Here is a 22,861-nt window from a genome sequence, read left to right as displayed (position 1 = left end):
CAACTCTCAGAGTGCACTGTGCTTGCTGCCCTGCGGGGCTTCTCCTCACAGACATAAGCCACACCCCCTTCTTCTTCTACCAAGCATAGAGCGCTAGTTGTGTAAACACACAACTCCCCGTGAGGAACTAGATGGAAAATAAATTACAGTCAATTACTCATGTTTTTTCTATGGTGCTTAATTGTACAGGAATGTGCAGTAAAACACGGTTGTTTCCATCATTTGGTCATCAGAGATTCAGAGAGGTACAAATAAGCTGCTCCTTTTGCCCAACTCCTCCAGCTGTGCCAAATCAGATTCTGCCACTGCTGTTATATGTACAGTATATAATTTATTTTTTGTTTGCATATTGTGTTAGACATTGTTTTCGATTTCTCTCCTTGTTTGTTTTAATTTGTACCCTTGAATATGATCGCAAAACATTTGCCTTTGTGAATAATAAAATGTTTTTTTTCTCCTGACCCTGCATTCATGTGTACACCACAGTTCAACAATAAAGACTTATAGAAGGAGGCTGAATATTTATTGATTTTGCTGTCATATTACTTACTATACTACACAAGTTCGATTTATACAATAAAAATTATGCTATTGTAATCAGTCAGTGTGTATCAACCTTTTTCTCCTTTGTTGGAACAACACTAAGGGCTAGAAAATAAACCAGAACCGACTTATTATAGCTCATCCTAAGCATCAACAATCTCTTTATAGATGAATCCAGCAAAGTACCCGAAGTGAATAAGCCGCCAATGCTGCTGTGGCGTCTCCCTTCAGTGGATGTGCGATTGAATGGGAGCTGTCATAAGAAGTGTGCATTTCTACTTTTACCTGTACTTTTTATGCAGCATTCATTTTGACAACGATGTCTAGGAAGTCAGGAAGAACCTGCAATTCTCGGCTGCTCCAACAGCAATGGGAAACTTAAAATTTGGATAAAAACTGAATGCGAACTACACAAACCTTTACCTCATGAAGAGTGCCCCTGTCTGCGGCCATTAGCTCTAAATGGATTCCCTGGGTGTGCAGAGGAGCACGATGTTCGCCATGACGTGGATCAAAAATATTAACAGAGGGGACTTGGTTCCCAACAGCAACAGCACGATAACTTTTGGTTCACACTCGTCAATCCCACAATGAATAGCATGCGGCTGCCTATGTTAACACAGTGAAAAAGTAATGTCAGCTAAGCTAACTTTGCTTAGCTAGCTCACGTAAGATGCCTCTATCAAGGCTGCCGTGGTCGCCAGCAATCATCCTGCTTTGTGAAAGCTACTTCAGTAAACCAGTGAGCACAGTTAGCGTCATATAAGGTGGCGTACCAAATCGCTCAGTGCAAAAAAAAACACAATCTAGCAGAGGAGCTGATACTGCCTGCAGCATTAGACATGGTCTCTGTCATGCTTTATGACACAAGTGCTGCAAAAATAAAAACTATCCCTCTGTCCAATGCAGCTGGTAGATGAACTCAAAGACAAACGTTTTGCCTTACAATTTGATGAAGCAACTGATGTGTTTCACTGTGATTTGTATGTACTGTCCTCCATCTGCTAAGGACATTTTTTATGAACAACTTGAGACCATTCTAAAACACTGCAATTCAAGAAGGGAAATCATTTTAATGGGTGACCTTAATATCAACTGGGACAGCAAGCCAGACAGAAAAAAGTTGAAACAAATCGCTGATAAGTACAATCAAACACAGATGGTAAATGGGCCTACAAGAATAACAAATATGTCCAAAACAACAATTGATTTCATTTTTACAAATAACCCCGAAAGAATTGTGACGACATCTAATCTCCTATCTGGTCTTTCTGACCATAATTTCATTTTCTGCTCAAGAAAAATTAAGAGGCAGCAACCAACCACAAGCAAAAAAGGTAAATCCTGTCTTTATATACCAAAGCATGTACAGCAACATCTGAAGAATGCACTTGAGCAATTAAATTGATCTAATGTATTCGAAAATATGGACATTGAGATCTGCTCTAATAACTTTATCAAAAGTGTCAATGAAATCTTAACCCAGTTTACAAAAGAAGGCAAATGTAAAAAGCCTACAGACAATCTTCCCTGGCTTAACAGTGACTGTAGGAAGCTGATGAAAGAAAGGGACAGAGCCCTTAAGAAATCATTGAAAACAGGAATTGCAAGTGATCGACAAATCTTTACATCACTTGGAAACAAAGTGATAAAACTTATGCGTAAAGCAAAAGCTCTTTTTTATATTGACATTATTAAAGGGGCAAATTGAAATGGAAAGATAATATGGGAAAATCTAAATTAACACTTGGTGCGTAACAATGATGATCATCTCAGGAATCTGCAGCTCCAAGTAAATGGTACCCTGACTGATGACTTGGGTAAAATTGTCAATATGTTTAATACATTTTTCATCAGCTCAATTGAAGAACTGACAAGGCATCTTAAATGTCCTGATATCCCATGTAATTCTATAGATGTCAGTAAACCGATATTTAGTCTACAAGAAATCTCTGTCCCTAAGGTCATTAAAATAATAACAACTCTAAAAAACTCAAAAGCAAGAGACACATTTGGTCTGACAAATCACCTTGTGAAGCTTCACAAAGAGGCACTTGCAAAACCAATTACACATATGATAAATCAATCTATTAGACAGGGAATAGTGCCATCATCATGGAAGATTGCTAGAGTTACCCCAATATACAAGAGTGGTGACAAAACAAAACCAGAGAACTATCGTCCAATTAGTATTCTACCCATTATATCAAAAATTGCAGAGAAATGGGTTGCTGCACAACTAACTGAATATCTAAATAATAGTCAGACCTCGCTCCATCCAATGCAGTTTGGGTTTAGGAAGCATCACTCCACAGAAACAGCCACTTGCTATTTCCTAGAAAATGTAAAACATCTACTAGACCAGGGTGGTTTTGTGGGTGCTGTGTTCCTTGACCTGAAGCCAGCATTTGACACAGTTAATCATAAGGTTATAATTGCTAAATTAACCCATTTGAATTTCTCTAACAGTGTCCTCTGCTGGATAAAATCATATCTGTCGGGCAGAAAACAAGCAGTACAAATAGATAATTCACAATCTACCTTTCTTGCATGCACAGCTGGTGTCCCACAAGGCTCAGTACTGGGACCAATTTTATTCAGTCTATTTGTCAATAATCTACCTGATGTGTGTAGAGCTGTAAAGGTACAATTATATGCTGATGACACTGTTTTGTATGTTCATGCAAAAACAAAATGTGAAGCCGCTGCAGTTCTCTCTGGTGCCATGGTGCCAGTGTCCCACTGGCTCCAAGACTCTTGTCTGCATCTCAACACTAAAAAAACAGTCTGTATGTTTTTCTCTCGGCAGCCAGCAGATGGTGAACAACCATCTGTGCTAGTCAATGGTGAGAGATTAGATGTGGTAGAACAATTTAAATATCTTGGTGTAGTCTTTGATTCCAACTTCCAACAAGCAGCATGCTAAGAAAATTTAGCATATAATTAAGTTTAATCTGTCCAATTTTAACTATATTAGACCTTTTCTCACTACACAGTCGGCAAAGGTCTATATGCATGCCATGATATTCAGCCACATAAACTACTGTTTAACAACTTGGTCTCATACCTCAGAGAATATCCTGAAGCCATTAAAGTCTCTCATCAAAAGAACACTAAAAATTCTGGACAAAAAGCCTCTACAGTATCATTATTGTAACATCTTAAGTAAGTATAACATTTTGGATTTTGATAATTATCAGATATTCATGGATGCTTGCCTCATCTTTAGAGTTTTAAATAAACTTGCTCCCCCTCCCTTGATGGATTTTACAAGTTAAAAAAATAGCGGTCGAATAAACACCAGAGCATTGACCAGAGGGGACTGCAACGTACAAAGGCGCAGGACTAAATTTGGCCAAATGGTGGGGTCTATCAGAGGCACACAGTCATGGAACAGGCTATCAGCCCATATCAGAAACTGTGACACCTATTCAAAGTTTAAAATTGCTCAACTTTATAAAGACCAGACCACTAAAAACAAGAGTCTTCTCTGCTATTTCACAGTTAAGCAAGGTGGCTGTCACGAGGAAAAGTCTTGTCCCGAGTTTTTGAGCTCAGAGAGGAGATAAGAGTGTTTATAGAGCAGGAGCACAAGTATGAAGTTGCAGCAAAATTTAGTGATGAGAACTTTCTGGTGAAACTGGCCTACCTGAGTGACATATTTGGAACGCTAAATGAACAAAATCTACAGCTTCAAGGAAAAGATAAACACCTCCCTCAGGTCACAGACAAGATCAACTCTTTCACACGAAAGCTTGCAATGTAGGCCAGGAAACTTGATGAAGGAAATACTGATTATTTCGAGAACCTGCATGAATTTGTTGGCACTACTGGCAATAAAGTCACCTCAGTGATTCCATGTATTAAGCAGCATATTTCATCACTGATGGGATACTTCCCTGAAAACAGTTTCCCAGTATGACTGGGTGAGAGATCCTTTCAATTCATTAACATGACATCTGACTCCACATTGAGACTGAGGTTAACATCACAGACACTGAGTGAATTCTGGCTGGGTGTAGAGAGGCAGTATCCACTCTTAGGCTATGTGCATTCTTCTTCCTTTTGCAACATCTTATCTTTGTGAGATTGGCTTCTCTGCTGTTGCTGCACTGAAGACCAAGACCAGGTCCCAGCTAAACATTGAGAAGGAGCTGAGAGTTGCAGTATCATGCTTCAAACCTCACTTTGAAAAGATGTGCAGTGCAAAACGTGCTCATTCTAGCCATTAATGCTGACCTTCTCATTTTGATTTTTGAAACAATCAACACAAATTGTTTTATTCATTATTCACTCCCTGTTAGTTGGTAAAACACAACTTGAAAAAAACCGTTAATATGTCAAGAGTGTGGGCAGTGCTGTTAAGTTTCTCTGTGTAAATGAGTTGGGGTTCCGTGGGACTGATGAAGGATGTTTTATTTTATTTTATTTTATTTAATTTTATTCATTCATTCATTTATTTTATTTTTATTTTTCAGTTTCCCCCCCTGAGGGATTGCCACCTTATTGTGGTCAGGGGGTTTGCGTGCCTCAGTGACCTTAAGAGCTATACCAGCAGGCGCTTAGTCTTCAGGTGGGACACCCAAGTTGGACAGGTCTGAAGGTAGAGGCCTGACAAAGTGCAATCCACTTCTCCAGGTTGGGGTTGGACACATAGACCCCTTTCAATGAAGAAAGCATCGTTACTATAAGCACAGAACAAAAAAGTGCTGGAGCATGATGTGTACACATGATGCCCCCTTCACATTTCTGACTGCCCCCTCATATATGCCTGCCTAGAACCGGCCCTGATCCTCAATGTCCTGAACAACACAGGCAGGTAAAACAGACAATCTTCTTTCCCCAGTCTCTTGCAGCATCCACTCCACGAACTAACGGTACGCTGTGATATTACTGTCTACAAAACAATGAGCACAGTTAGAATCCATGTAACATTCGTTCATTAGTTTTTCACAATAAAACCAAAAATAAAAAAACGACTTGTCTTCTCAATATTTGTTTACAAAATCAAAATGAAAAAACGAGTTAGAGGTTGCTAGAGCCATAACTGAGGTAGGAACCTGCTATATCTCCACTTTGCTACTTTGATGTGTGTGTGTGTGTGTGTGTGTGTGTGTGTTGCACAGGCACGCATTCGCATTGTCTGTTTTCATGATAAACATAACAGCTGGCATAATGTTGGAATGTTAAAGTCATGTTTTTTATTTTTTAGACGGGACCTACATACGGAAGGAGGATGATGAAGGGTAACTGCCTCAGCCTTACCATGAAGCAAGACGTCAGATAGCCTATGTTACTGTCTCAAAACTTTATATTTTATATCATCAAACTTGTGGAATGCATGTGTAGTTTGTATAAGATTAAAAAATTGTGCTGGGCTCATTTCCGGCATTAACATTAACGCATGACGCGTTTCCATGATGACCGACTGGACAAAGACGCGTGTGACGTCATGTTTATGTGACTCCGGATAGATAAAATTTGTGTTTTGCCATGTCTAAAATCATGTCAGAGTAAGGTTCCATTTTAGTCTGGGCAAGGCGAACCACAGGTCACTTTGGGCACTCTTGCCAGAAAACGTCTACTTCCTGTCGGACAATATGAAAAAATGGGCATTTTTCCGTTTCTGTCTTGGCCAAGGAAAAGATAAGGCCCAAAAAGCAATTTTCCCATTGACCACAATAGTAGAGAGACGCTTGTAAAATTGTCCACAGGACACCTCGAGACATGGACATAGGCTTCTATAGAGCTTTATATTGTATATTTTTAATTCATGGAGTTTCATATTTGTAAAACCTTCCTAAAGGCCATAAATAGCCCAGAAAAATCTTATTTCCCAGAGTGACAACAAAGTGTTGTCATTTGGCGTCTCGGGAACGGCACTACTGTCAGGGAACCGTACGATGTGAAAACTTTATGAGAAATGTGAATAAATGAAGGCAATGAGGCGGTTTTCGTTTACATTTAGTCCTTCGACGCTCATTAGCGTTTATTTTCAAACGTATTATCGATGTATTGAACGAGATGCTGTGTGGATTCAGGAGAGGAGACTGATATGCCGCACTTTATCACTTAGTTCAGTCCCGGACTGAATGTGATGAACACACATCCTCCTGTACCATGAGGTCAGGCTTCTCTGGCTGCTGTCTTAAGGCAACTACTTCTGTTGACAAGTAGTGTAGTGTAAGCGGGGCTTATCGGTAGGGTGGAGGTTCAGTTCGCGCATGCGCTGTCAACGCGCACCCAACGTGCTCTTTGCACGGTTCCAAAATCTGGGCTGCATGATGCTTATGATGACGTAATGAATAGACATGCAGCTGCCACCACACTTATGCCCTTGGAACAGTGATTTTGGGGATTTACTTTCGGGGACCCACTGTTTTAAAGATGGCAAACAAATTACCATATGAATTTTGACAAAAGCAAAATTTGTGTATAATGACATCTAATCTATCTGATATATTTTTTTATTAGTAAACACATCATTTTCAAGAGATGTTTGATTGTATGCATGTTATGTAAAACATAAATTATAAACTAAAAGGTGGAAAAAACAGTCTTCGGGAACACAGACACTCTGGTCAACAAGCACCAGCTTATTTAACCTTGACCATGTCTCGACCAAATTCCAGTTTGTGTCTTCACGGAAACACCAAACTTGAGGGATTTTGATTTTGATTAATTTGTAAATTCTAATATGAGTTCATGCTGCTATGGTGTAAATTCTGCTCCAACACAGACTGTGGGGCACGTATGATTGTCCACAATCAACATTACTAAGAAATCAAAAAAATTAACTAATTGTACTGTACTTTTTTAATGAAAATATTAATGATATCGTGAAACTGATCATAAAAAGTTGAAGATATCTGAATGGCCATAGAGTCATGGAATCTGCAGAATAATCTAAAATTTGTACTTAATTTAATGTATTTAAAAATGTATTTAATAACTCACTGTGATTAACAGTGTTTGTTGTTTTGTATCGTTCTGTTTACATTTTCATGTTTACATCGCTTGTAATAGGCAAAGTTGTAAAAATTTTAAGAAAAAAGTGAGGGTCTCTTAAACTAAAGATGTTTTTGTTTGTTTATTTATTTATTTGTTAAGGTGCTTATTCATTTAATTATTTATAGTATTTTAATATTTCCTCCCTGCGTGCACTTCAGAGACAAACAAAGATTATGCTATAGGTGACATAATGTACTGGAAGCACAAAAACATTCATTCTTTCAGTGGAAGCCAGCATCTGTGGCTCTGTGCTGTGATGCCGACAGAGGAAACACACACTCAGTGCTTGGACACTGGGGTAGTGAGCGGGAAATACAGCGAGCAGCGATACTGAACAAGATGAGGCAGAACGATACAAACCAGGTTATGTAAGCAGCAATCATTTTTCCCCAGGGAAAAAAACAATTATAATGCATGTTTATAATGACTAAAAACTTGAAAGTAAAAATTAATAAAATCTACAGGTTTAAGTGAAACAAATAAGTTAAAAGTGGATAATTATGTGAATTCATATTGTGCTCTTTTCAGTGAAATGTCCATAGGAGAGAACGTTATATGTTAAGCCACTTCCAGCACCTCTGGTTTAGTCGAAAGTATGGCCATGTTTATATCTGCTGTTGTATATTTGTATATTATAATATATTTATATTGTTTATATATGTGCTGTTATATATTTATATATTATATTATATTTATATTGTATATATGTGCTGTTGTATATTTTTGATGCAAATGTTTTTTGTGCTATTTTGTTTTGTTTTGTAAGAGTTTGGATGGAGTGTGTTTTTATTCACTTATTCACTTCCTAAATATGCATCTATATGCATATGAATGAATGCATGAATTAATTAATTATTAATCAATTAATTACTTACTTAAAAAACTATTCTATAAATAAATATAAGAATATTTGTAAATTGTTTTCAAATGTTTTCTGGCCTTAAATTGAGTAAACTTCAGTAAAAACAATAAAAAAGTTGGCATCCCATACTTGGCTGTGGCTGAGACCCCTGTTTCTGGGGGTATTAGAGTTTCACACTGAATCTAACATTTTAAGTGGAAATACGGATCAGAATAAATAAAATGTTGACCTGACATAAAAAAATAAGACTTATCAGTGAAAAACACAACTTACCTTGAGCAGGACATAAGTAGATCAGTAAAGCAGACAGAATCAGGACATATGACAAAAATGCCATAACCAAATGAAATCCCAAGTAATGGCACAAAATTTGGAAATCCAAATGTTAAAAATGCTATATTATGGTCACACACGTTTGTCATGGTGCACTCTGTGCACTCTGTAACGTAGCTCACAATTCACAAGTCGAATGGCAGTTTCTAACACACACCCATCCAAAGTCTAGGTGAAAGGCAACATCAAATAGTAAGGCTGACAGGTGCAAGGCAACTTTATTGCCAATAACAGAGCAAGTCAAAGTGATTTAAGAAGCATCAAGATAATGTAAAAGATGATGACATGAGACGGAAGGTATCCTATCTATCAGTGGCAGATATTTTCTTTACCCGTAAACACACTTTACAATGTGACCAGAACATAAATGCATGGACGAAAGACATAAGTCCCTCATTTCAAGATGTATTGTTATGACGACTGTCAGTTTTCCAGACGCTGTAGTAATGTTGTCCTCGACTGTGTTAAATGTGGAAATCAGACCTTTTATTAACACCTATCCTGAAAAACTGATCACAATCTCTAATTACATAAATTTAAAAGCAGTACATACAGTATGTATACATATACATATACATATACATACAAAAAGGTCCCCACAGCCCCCCACAATCCAAAATCATGAAAAATTGCGCATTTGATTAATTGGACACTAGGTGACTAGGTGTGAGTCTATATGTTGGTCTTGTGATGGACTTTACACTATGTCAGGTGGGATTGGCTCCAGCTCCTCCTGCAACCCTCAGGTAGAGGATAAAGTGGTAGGAAAAGGGTGGATGACTGAATGACCTTTGAGCTTCTTGTTAGATGCAATGAGGTATATAAGGAAAATAATACTTTTTGTGATAAAAATGAATACCATACCACAAAAAAATACGATGATTCAAAGGTTTTTTTTTTCTCTTTAACATGGTAATGTATTCAGCATGAATATGAGGTATTTGTTTACTGCAGTATTTAAAAAGAAATCTTCTTGCACAATAGTCATTAAACAGAAGGAAACGCCTTTCATGCATTCTAGCTTTACTCATAAATCTTAAGTAAGGAGTGATTGACTTGATAAGATAAATTGACTTGTTTAATTAAATGAGCATAAATATGTCACTGGGTTCTGTCAAGCCTCTGGGACAGCATGTAATGCTAAATTTAATATATCCCAGTTTCTTGAAATTTTTGTTTTTTATTTATTTATTTATTTATTTCGGTCATGACATTTAGATCACTCATCACATAACATTGCAGTTCACACAATATACATAACCGAAAGGGAAAGCGGGAGAAGCAAAGCTTAACTAGTCCCGTTTTAATTACTGTCTTGCACTCAGGGACCAGGCATATACTGTAATGTTGTAGCAACACAAGCAACGTTGGCCTTGGAGCCTGGACCCACAGTACATCAGAGAGATAAGGGAAAAAGTTTATAGGTCTTTTTCCTAGGAAACACTTTTAGATGGGTTGGTGTCATGTCACACTGGCAAATCTCAGGTATTACTGAAAACATCAACATGTGACATGTGGACTTGTTGCACTCTTATACTGGTGTGAAAATAAAGAAAAACAGAGTTTATTATTATTATTTTTATTTTATTTATTTATTTTATTTAACCTGTCCTGCCCAGTACCTAGGACATGTAATATGGCTGACTGCATGCCTTGGGGTGTCTGGACAAGGGGACAGGGAGAGGACAGACAAGGGGAGGGGGAGAGAGAGAGAGGTGGACAGCAATATCAATGGTAGTGTATGGGTTAGTAACATTGAACAATTGAAATTATATAAATTAGACAAAACATAAACAACATTAGACTGACATTAGTATGTAAGTAACAGGTTAATAACATTAAACAGTTGAAATGATATAGCACACACAGAACATACTCGGCAAAACAAAATACAGATAACATTAGACTGATATTCAGGTACAGTTTCTATAGTAATCTTTAACAACCACATCAAGAGAGGGTGCCCGGGATTACAACAGCTATATATGTTTAGTTTAATTTATGTGCGTGTGTGCGAACGCACATATCAGTGTATATGTGCAGGGATTTTCATTAGATGTGGTTGCAATCTGGGTGGGGGACTGGGCCAATGCCCGCCCAACCCCCAGCAGTGGGCCGATAAGGATCCAGGCGCCCCCAGGATAGCAACACATCCACCCCGCAGGAGACCAGTCGGAGGAGTGTGAGGCAGAAGCCCGCCCACCCCGGGTCAGCCCGAGGGAGCAGGCGGCAATAAGACCACAGACAGATGCCGAGCCACCCCACACCCAGGCAGGTCACAGAGGCCCAGGCCCCCCGCACCTAGAGCCTGCCAGCGCCCCAGGGTGTGGCCAGCCCACCACCGGCGGAAGCGCAGCCCCCCCTGACCGCCCACCAAGGAGGCACGGCCAGAGCCTACCACAGCCATCCCCACCACCCACCAGAGACCGACTGCACGCCTCCCATCCCAAGGAGGGACAGACGGAAGACAGGCAGACCCCCGAGCCGGTCCAAGGCAGATCCCCAAAGCAGAGGCCGGGCCAGAGGTCCAAGGACTCACCACACCTGACCCTGTGGTGCCCCGGCGTGGGGCCCCACCAAACATCCAGCAGCACCGAGGCCCACCGGTGACCCCCACCGGGTAGGCAGACCGCCGCCTACCATCGCACCTTCAGGGAGGTGCGTCATGATGGGCTGCGGCCATGCCACCCGGACACCCCCCAGATTATTGTTATCATTAATATTAATATTAATAATAATAACAACAATAATGATAATAACACATTTTATTTGTTGGCGCCTTACACACAAAAACACAAATGCATCATAAAAATATAATAAATATAATAATAAAAGCCAATAAAATTTAACATTGCTGTGTGAGTGAGTATGATTTTCGGAAAAAGTGAGTTTTTAGTTTGGATTTGAAATGTTATCACAGCTTTGTCTGCTGCTGCTGGAGGATTTGGATGGAAGTGTACAAGTCGCCCTCATGTCCTTTGTTTTCCGGATACGCCAGAAGTTTCCTGATCCAACTGTCTAATATATCGACACGGCAGGCGACCACCTCCTCCTGTGATGACAGGCTCTCTGGGATGGGGCTCTTCTGCAAAAGATTCTGGCTTCTTCATGACCTCAAACCTTAAACACCAGCCTCATCAGATCAGCCACATAGTCCTATAATATATTACATTTAAAACAAATATTCAGTCACAAATGAAATGAGTCACTTTATTATTATTTTTTTACAAAGATTTTAAAAACACATTATTTGTCAATAAATGGGCTGCAGCTGTCTGCTTGCAGCTTGTATTTTTAATTTCGATTCATGGTCACAAGCTAAAACCTCTGTAAACATGATACAGATCAATGAGCCAGGACTTGTTTTGGTTCTAAAGGTTACTGTATAATGCCACATAAGTTACTTTGTCAAATAGAGTTGATTACTGTGTATTTGTGCATTCAACATGCAATTTATCCTATTGTGTATTTGTAAACACACACACACATAAATAGATGTACCTTTTCTTGCTATACATTTCTTAGCTCTTCTTGTATTTTACATGTATACTTATAATGTTATTGTTTCGCGCAGTAAAATGTGTGATCACTATTTAATATAACTGCTGCTGTATTTATACAATGAATGTGGTGATGAGTCTAAAATCATGATTATAAGGTGATTATAATGATAAATGTATCCCAGTGTATCCTCAATTGTTTTGCTTATGACAATGTTTACATGAAAAAGCATAAAGGCACTGATAATTACCTCAGAAACCATACTAGACTCATGTTTCATCATTTCTCTATCTGCTTCAATGTTACTGACAGGCTGTCAGCTAATGAACATACTTCACACACAATGAGCTGTTAGCCTGTAACTTTGTGCTGACAGGGAGCAGACACACACACACACTTTCCTCCAACTGAAGCTGTTAGCCTGCTAACATTGTGCTAACTGGGAACAGAGACACACACACTTCCCTTTTAGTCCTGTTGCAGTTAGCTCTTAACCAACGTTAGCTCATGCTACACAGGAGAACAAACATGCACACACGTCTAATTAATTAACGTTTGAAAAACTTATCTCTGTCATCAAGAATCCATCATGGATAGTTGATACTGCTCCTTTCTTCAGACTCAGTTTGGTGCTGAGTCCTTAAGAAGATGTTTAGCAGCTTATGAAGTGTCAAGTTCTGGTTTCTACAGCAGCAACGCTGCGTTGCTGCTGCACGAGGAGGAGTTACTCCTCTGAACAGAGTAGTGAGTCCTGCTAGTTACGTCACTAGCAAACGCTGGTTCCGATCCGCTTTGGAGAGCTCAGGAAAACGATAAAACCCTGCGTTCTTAGCAGCGGCTGAAATGTTTGTTCTGAAACTTTAAGGCTTCATAAACGAGGCAATGACGCAGATACACACCCTAACGCAGCGTTAATTGGTGCTTCTGGGCCTTGGCCTCTTTAATTGTGGATGTGAAGAATGACATGAGTGAATTACAGAATGTTGCGGAGTACATGTGAGGAGGGAGTGAGCAACTGGGTTGTGTGATTTTGTAAAAAGAGTCAAAGAGTTTCCTTGATTGGAGCAGATTAGATCAGAATAATATGAAGATTTTGCTTGTGATAAACAGTCCTTGTAATAAAGTGTGTGATTGTTGTACATTTCATTATCAAAAGTGAGTCCAGTTTTCTTGTTGAGGCGTTGAGTTGACGGAGAGAAGGAGTGAACCATGGGGCAGAACAGGTGAAAGATACAGTCCGGGTTTTGAGAGGGGCAATTTTATTTAAAATGCATTCGAAACTGTTATTGTATCATGAAACCAGTTCATCAGGATGTAAACTCTCTGGAAAAATTATAAGTGTTGTCCATGTGAATGTTAAAGTCTCCTAGCAGTATGATGTTTGTAGATAGTGTGGAAAGGTGGGTCATGAAAGCAGCAAAGTCATTTAGAAAGTCCGTAAGAGATGCAACAGCTTCAAATGAGGAAAAGACAGGAGTGGAAAGTAACAAAACCTTCCAACTCTCGTGGTAAATTTGGGTCATTTGGCTGCTGCCATGTTTCTGTCAAAAAAAGTCCAACTTACGGTCATTGAGGAGGTCCCTGATAAGAAGACCTTTGCTCGTCAGTGAGCAGATGTTGTCAAGACCGAAGTTGACGGCGGTGGTGTTGGGTTTGACAGCTTTGTTTGCCAAACGAGCTAGCCGGGCACACTGTGATTAGCGTGCCGGTGGCTGGTGACATCGAGAAGTGGACCAGAAAGACTTTATGGAGTTGTAGATGGTGTTGTCTTCGTGGAAGTATTGGAGTGTGATGCCAGTGGTTGATGGACACAGCACAGGACAGTCCAGATGAGTGTTAGCCACAATTTCACCCTGTTGAGCCTCAATGTTGTCGTGGGCAGCGGTGGAGGCCAGATGTGAAGAGCCAGACACGAGGCAACAGCTGCGCTAACGCTAGCCAAAAGTACTCAACACGCACAAGTGAAGTCAATTTTGAGTGGGGTAATCTAAATTCACAAATACAGCACACTGTAGAGTCCTCAGACATTAAAACTGACTAAAGATGGGACCAGCGAGCAGCGGCAGCGTTCACTCAACCGGAACCGGATCTGAAGTCTCTATCCTGTTTTAGCCTTATCGCACAATATATACCCATTTGAGTTTACAATATCTTATATGCTCCACGACTGAAAATTGAACATTGTGAACAGCTGACTCAAGCACCAAAGTTGCAAAGCTCATGGCCTCATTTTGTAAATGTGTGTAGTAAACTCTTATTTTTATATTAAAAAATAGTAAACAGAGACAGTATAAAATATACAATATAAACAGGTATCCTCACCAACAAATTAGTGCAATATCATGTTTAGAAAATGTTGTGCTTGTTACTTTCTACAAAAAAAACTCCAGGGCAGGTCCCCCAAGCATAGGTAGGGGCCAGAGGTCCAAGGACTCACCACGTGTGCCCTGGCACACTAAACATCCAGGAGTGCCGGGCGAGCAGTCCGCCACCCACCACCATACCTTTAGAGAGGTGCGTCATGATTGGCCACAGCTATGCCACCTGGGCACCCTTCAGACAGAGAGAAGAGGACCAGATCCCCTGCACCCAGCAATGCCCCCAGGCCACCACAGCCATTCCAACCCAGGGATGTTGGTAGGGGGGAGTGGTTTCGATCACCACTTCCTCTTCTGCAGGAAAAGTTGGAGTAACTCTGTCCATGAGTTTTCTCCGGTGAATCCACACAGTTACAAAGTTCTGATAAGATATGACACATCTTATCAGAAGTCAAAGACAGAAATTATAGTGTCACAGTGACGACAATGCTCATATCCTTATGGTGCAACCCACTGACTCAGGACAGGAGGGTCCGAGACGTTATCTCTGAAAGTTATAAAGTGAGGCGTAACAACAGGGCGAGAATATCCTGTAAAAACCGCAACCAATGTTGTAAAAATAGATTCACTTTTGTCTTATCAGACATTAAAGGCTGACACAACCTCCCTGGCACTTAGCTTGTGTTTTCTATTCCCCATTTTGGAGAATGGGTTAGAGTTCACTCCTTTGACGTCAGAGTATGAAGTAGCAATTTTTAACTGTTCAAACTTCAAACAACATGAACACCACATTTATTGTGAGCAAAAGGCACCTAGTAATGAGGACATGAGCTATCCATATAACATACTTAATATTACAAGTTAATATTAAAATCAACAAATGTGAATTGTGATAAAACTTTGTAAAGTTCACAATTTCTAAATCCAAATCAAATCAAAATTAATTTATTCTATTGTGTATCTCAGAGGAAAATGTTAACTCCTCATTTGTGAGATTATGTAGAAGGAACTGTTGCAACGAGGCTTTGAGTGTTATGTTAGTAACAAGATAATGACCAAACAACAGCTGACTTCGAACTGCACTCGATGCCCACATGCATGTACAGCTTTATTTCATGGGTCTCAATAATCTAAAGCAGACCTGGGCATTTTACGGCCCACGGGCCAAACAGGGATGCCCAAAGGGCCGTATGTCAGTCATAAACACAGATGAACAAGTATTTATGCTGCACATGCAATACAACTGTGTTGCTTTTAATTTGAAAAGCCTGGCGTATGGAATGTCGGCTCACGTTAAAAAAAGAAAGGATAATTCCGCGTTTTCAACAAGACTTGGACTGCTAAATATTTCTTTACAGGCATCAAAGGTAAAGCCTTAGTTTGTGGTACACAAGTTGCTGTGTTTAAGGATTACAAACATGAATAGAAATACAAGAATTTATCTGATGAAGAGTGCACAAAAGGCAGCCTATATCTCCCTCCCTGTTTATTATTCATAAAAATTCAGCCCGTATTGCAGTAAGTGAAAAGGCTCATTTTTATGAATTTGATCCAAATCAAACAAGTTGCGGCTCATTTTCTTCCACTGTACTCCATTAACTGCCATTAAATGCTTGCTACAGTACTAAAGTGTCCAAACATGCTGTGGGTTTAACTAATGTGTGCCAACTGGTTACTTTTTTTCAGGTGCGAAAACTTGAGGCCATAGGCTACAAGCCCATTTTATTTATCGGAAAAAAAGACAAGAAGGCCTCTAACAAGTGGGTAGCTGACATAATATTTGCCCCTCACATCTACCACCAAAAACTTCTTGGAGAAGATGAGGAGGGCTTATAAATTTCTTTTGACTAAGGGTAAGAGCAAGATTTTTTGTTCAGAATGCCTTTATTTGAAACATATATTTGAGTTTTAATTTGAGAAAAAATTTTAAAATATATTTTAATGACCTCAACAGAACAGCAGCCCAACACTGACCCATCAGCAGAGCCTGATAACCCCACCATGGAGCAGGGTGACAGCCCCGTCGAGGGTATGGGCCACAGCCAGGACGAGGAGCATCAAAATCAGCTTGTTGGACCAAAACACTGGCAACAATTCTCAGCCAGAAAACACACACTGTCACACGTAACACATTGTAACAACTAGCAGAAATTGAGTTAAGGTACGCACCAAGCAAAGGAAAAAAAACGTTTTAATTTCTCTGTGTATCACATAAGCCGTTTCCTCATTGATTCAGTCCATAAAAAAAAATCGCATGGAAGCGCATTAATTGTCCAGCAAAAGCCCAGCAAAATGCATGTCCTTCTTTTTTTATAAGTACACTACAATGTTTATTGTGTATATAATGTATGATCTCAGTTTTAAAATTCAAAATCGATGTGACATGTAGGATCAACTAACTATTTGTTACACGTTAAGAATATTATTTAATTTGCTTCAATTTCCTTTTTCTATATCTTTGTGTAAAGTAATTTACAGTGCTTTTATAATAATTATAAAAAAAGTAATTTTATAATGATTTATACTGTACAGGAATGTGACGGTTCTAGTCCTTCCTCTCGCCTGGATTTGGCCACAAGATTGAACCAGCTGTTTGGAACGATTATTTCATTTTATCTTAGATTCATTTATACTTACATTTTCTACATATATATTTCAACATGGTTACTGCAGAAATTCAAGAACTGTAACTGTTATGAAAACAGTGTTTGAGTGTGCTGTAAACATTAAGTTTATGAAGAGTTTTGACAATGTGACTTCAGTCCTATGAAAACCCAGTGCGTTTCATCTTGCAGTGTGGCGAAAACAAAGGGACAGATTCACTTTGACAAAAAAGAATACAGATCACCTAACATATATCCACTTCTTGACTAAAAACTCAGTACTCATATTTGATTAAGCTACAAAGCATTGCATTCATGGCTTAATAAACTTTTCTTCTCTTTTTCTCATATTAGGTTGTCGAAAATGTAGTAGACAGAAAATATTCCAGTTTCGCCCAATTTCTGGGAGAAGGATACATGAGGTAAGATTTTATACCATGTTCATTTTCTATATTCTTCATTTGGTTTCTTGTTTGTCTCAGTGAGTCATTCTTGCCTTTCAAAGATACAGCGATCCAGTGGTTGTATGAAAAGCTAAAATGATTGTTCCTTATCTCTCTGTGTGTGTGTGTGTGTGTGTGTGTAGGGGAAAGAAGAAGTGAAAGTGTGCTGGTTGCCTTGCTCTATGTGGTAAGAATTCATACACAATTGTTCTATCTCCACTACTGTTTAATCAAGAGTCCAAGAAAGTGTTGCAGCATGTTTGTAGGACCATAACAAAAGTAGCACATGTGTCATGTATTTGCTACACCTGTTTGAAGTTGGTGACCCCATGGTAGCTGACAGCTATCCTCACAATTGTGGGGAAAGGAGGTGTAGTGCCTGGTGTAGATAGGTTGTAGGAATTCCAGCAGCATTTTGCAGTGAGGATGAGAGCAGTGTCAGCAGCGATATTAGAAAACATGAAGGATAACAGAGCAGGAAGAAAGATGAGGAAGAGGAGAAGACTTAGGAATAGCAGTGGGAATTTTAGGGAACTAAATTTCCATTTCCAGAAGGAGAGTTACCTTAAACTACATGACTCTGTGAACATAACCTGATGGCCGGCAGGTTTTCTTCAACAAACTAGTGATGGGAAGTTCGACTCTTCTTACTGACTCGGATCTTTTACTCTCGGACAGTAAATTGAACTAATCTTTTTTTGAGTCATTTCGTTCATTTCGTTCATTTTTACAGCGGTTGGCACTGTATCCCCCTTGTGGGCGTTGTAAAAAAAAGACCGGTTTGCTTCAGCTGATAAAGTATAATAAACAAAATGCCATAAGCAATTCAAACCATATGAAACCCTAGGAAAGCAAATACACACCTCAATAAAGTGACTTGTGTCCTGTATCCTCTCTGCCATTGTTGTTTAACGATTAACTAATCATTTCTGTTTCCTTTCCTGCTGAGCTTATGCAGCTGCCTGCCATCGTGTGGCGAATGAAGGTACTGCATGAAAATGAACGAACGAACCACTCGGTTGAGTCACTCCTGAACTAATCATTTCTGTTTCCTTTCCTGCTGAGGTTAAGCAGCTGCCTGCCATCGTGTGGCGAATGAAGGTACTGCATGAAAATGAACGAACGAACCACTCGGTTGAGTCACTCCTGAACTAATCATTTCTGTTTCCTTTCCTGCTGAGGTTAAGCAGCTGCCTGCCATCGTGTGGCGAATGAAGGTACTGCATGAAAATGAACGAACGAACCACTCGGTTGAGTCACTCCTGAACTAATCATTTCTGTTTCCTTTCCTGCTGACTGAACTTATGCAGCTGTCTGCCATGTGGCGAAGGAAGGTACTGCATGAAAATGAACGAATCACTCACTGAGATGACTCATTACTCCCGAGTCATATAAAAGATTAGTTCATTTTGAACGAAACGTTCACGAACGACACATCACTACAACAAACCATTAGTTTCTCTGTTTATCACATAAGCTGTTTCCTGATTGATTCAGTCCATAAAAAAATTTGTATGGAAGCCCATTTATTACATCTCTTGATTATATTTCTCAACTCAGCATAATGCATGTCTTTTTTTTTTATAAGTTCCACTACAATGTTTATTGTGTATATAATGTAAGATCTCAGTTTTAAAATTCAAATCGGTGTGAAGCGTTAGACATGTAGGATCAACTAACTATTTGTTTCTTTCACTCATGATGTAAATGTTCCCACTGTTTGCCAGAATATAATTTATACAATGAAGAAAAAATACAATTCAAATAATATTTGTGATAAGCCTATATGTTAATATTTCTGAGTGAAGAAGATTGTGGTGCAGCAGAAAAAATGACTGTGAATAGCAAATCTTGATTCAAGGAAATGTAAGTATGTTAACTAATGGAACACAGAATAAAACTTTACTGTTAAGTTATTGATACTTTTTACCAATTTAACTTGGGCTGTTTTATTTACAGATAAATCTTCTCAATCTGCATATACATGCATTAGAATCGTAGTATCAGAGATCCATTTATGAAGGCTTTTTTTGTTTACTATTGTTACGTGGGCTGTAACAGGGAACATGAATTCCATCAGGTTCAACCAACTCAGAGTTTCAGTCCTGAATCCGACAACTTGAGAGAGAAAAAATACATGTGGTGTGACATGGCTGCTGCAGCATGCCCGATTATACAGTATCTAATTGAAACTGTTACATGGCTTTTGGAGCCACGACCCTACTGAATTTTTCCACAGCTCATGTATTTTTTTTCTCTACGTGCAGCTATGCAGCCCTCCGACATAAAACAGTGTAGAAAACAAGTACAATCTGTTTAAAATGATGAAGATAAATACCTCATTGTACCAGAAGGCAAGTGAAGTAGCCAAGCTTCTAAAACCTTCAGAACAAACTTCATTATGACTTAGCTAAACTCAACATGCACACATTGAAGCTGGCAGCAACCACAGGCCACTGACTGTAGCAGGTCAAAAAAAAAAACATTGCATCCTGCATATGTACACGTCCCACATCCATTTCCTATGTATTTTAGCTGTTCGGCTCAGAGTTTCCTGCTTTCTGAAACAGCCTAAAACCTTTTGTAGTGTTTTTACGCAGAGCATAAAAAAAAAACCATCGCACAAAAGTCATGTGTCTGTGTGTTACAGGCCAAGGTGTTGTGCTTCAGCCAAAGTTTTTTTTTTTTTCAATCTCATAAAGAATACAGAATACTCAAATGTTGAAACTCACTCTGTTTCTTCAATTGTTCATGTCATAGCTCCTTATTAGACCACATAACCGACCTTTGACCCTGACCCCAAAAAGTTGACTTCAATTTCCTTTTCAGTTACATTGAGCCACTTCAACAAACTGAATGTCTGTAAATGAAAACACTCTTAATCATTAATTAAATCAATTTATTTTAGTGTTTTGTTTTGTTTTGTTTAACAATGATCTTAAAGTTTGCACTGTCTGATAACAACTTAACAACTGCAAACACATTTGCACAACAACACCACACTGCCACCCCTGAGTCTCCTCCTCCTTCTGGTTCAGTTAGCTGAACCTAACTGGTTTGGCTCTACTCACAGCAAGGGAAAAGAGACAATCGACAGAAATGACTGACACTGAGCTAAAATAAAATACTGTGCTGCAACACGTGTCTTTTGTTTTTATTGAAGGCATTTTTTAAGGAATGTGTTAATGGATCTTGTGTTCTATGCGATTCACACATCAACCATGTTAAATTACATCTGGTAAACATCAATCATTTATTAAGCTCAACGTGTAAGAAAATATTAATTCTTATACTTCAAGCACACTAGGGCTATTGAGTGTTTAGGCTTGCTGAACTTCCGTCAAGTGTTGGCACAGTGCATGTACCCAGTATATTTTTGTGTTTCTTCCAGACAGTTGACACACATTAAGCACATTTTGTATTTGTCATAGTTTGTATGCATGCATGTAGCCTATTTATTTCATACTGAGAGTTAAAATCCACAAACAGTAGATTCATACATTACTTAACTAGCTAGATTATTTGAATTGCTCCACAAATATAGCAAGTGATGATAAACTATTTAGAAAATACAATAAAGAAAGATTAGGAACAAACAGACAATCAGCCAATAATAGGCTCCATATACAAATAAGATTACATTGTTCAAATAATACATATACAAGAATAATAAATATAGGTATATAGCTACTGTATATAAGCATAACATAGAAATAAAGAAATATATAGTTTAAAATAAATGAACAATGATAATAAGGGTTAAAATTTATAAAAATACGAATGTGTTCATTATTTTTGTTTGTCATAAGGGTTAATGTATCATGTACATATTGAATTCAACCATGAAAATACTGTAAGCTATACTTCAACACATCAATCGGGTTTTTAATTCTGACAAAATACAATTTCTGAATCCAAACGCTGTCATACTCTCACTACACTACGCCCGGCTGTATTTGCCTTACTGCCAATTCCCATTTTACGTTTTTCTTTTAATGATATCCTCAACTTCAAAACACGAAAGTGTCCTTGATAACTCCACAACGGCGTTTTTTGAACGTTTTGGATAGACGACTACTACATTACCCATGATCCTTAGCCACAGATTGAATTTATTTTAAACTGATCAAGATTTTATTAATTAAATTAATTTCAACCATATTTTTTTTTATAGATTGACTATCTTCACATGATAGCTAAGGTCAAGCACTCTCTATAACAGTTGGTTCCATGTCTGTAGTCACTTTGGTTGCTGAATTATAACCCTTCAAACATACAACAAGGCCAAGGTTCAAAGGTCAGTCATTCAATGTAGGAGCCACGTATAGTCTTCATAATGATACATGTTACTCACCAGGCTGAGATCTTTCCAATTGTGTATTTGGTTTAGCTTTGAGATAAAATTTGAATTTTCTCATTCTTTTTTCAATGTAAATAGTAACCAAAGTAAGACACCGTCTAAGGATAAAGAAATAAAAAGTCTGTTTTATTAGCCAATGCAAGCATGTAACCTACATTAGCATTTGCTCCCCCAAAATATTTGGTTATATATGCACATATGACATGCCTATTATTGTTGGTATTTCAATTATTACTATTATTGTTATTATCATTATTATTATTACTGTTATTATTATTGTAGGGCCACACGGTTGTTGGCGTAGTGGTCGAGCCCCGGTTGGAACAAGGGCCTTTCTGCATGGAGTTTGCATGTTCTCCCAGTGTGTGCGTGTGTGCGTGGGTTCTCTCCGGGTTCTCCGGGTTCCTCCCACAGTCCGAAGACATACAATATGGGGATTAGGTAAATTGGACACCCTAAATTGACCATAGATAGGTATGAGTGTGAGAATGAATGGTTGTTTGCCTCTATATGTATGTGGCCCTGTGATGGACTGGCGTACTGTCCAGGGTGTACCCCGCCTATCGCCCGATATAGCTGAGATTGGCACAGCAACCCCCGCGACACTCTGGTGGAGGATAGAGCGGTAGATGATGGATGGATGGATTATTATTATTGTTAATATTACTATTTTCACATGAGAGCAATTCATATACAATTATTTAAATATGTTGTTTTAATTGACTCGTGATTAAAGAAGAAATGCCGTTGTACAACAATAAGAATAGCCTCTGTAGCCCCAAGATGATAGAAAGACAGACAGACAAATAAATTGATACATATATAGACAGACAGACATACATACATATATCTCTGTGAACAGAAGGTGTTTTATAGACTGTGATTGT

The sequence above is a fragment of the Solea solea genome, chromosome 3 (assembly GCF_958295425.1).
Source record: "Solea solea chromosome 3, fSolSol10.1, whole genome shotgun sequence".
In the NCBI taxonomy this organism is placed as follows: domain Eukaryota; kingdom Metazoa; phylum Chordata; class Actinopteri; order Pleuronectiformes; family Soleidae; genus Solea; species Solea solea.
The sequence above is the reverse complement of the archived record's forward strand: the minus strand, read 5'-3'. Positions refer to the sequence as shown.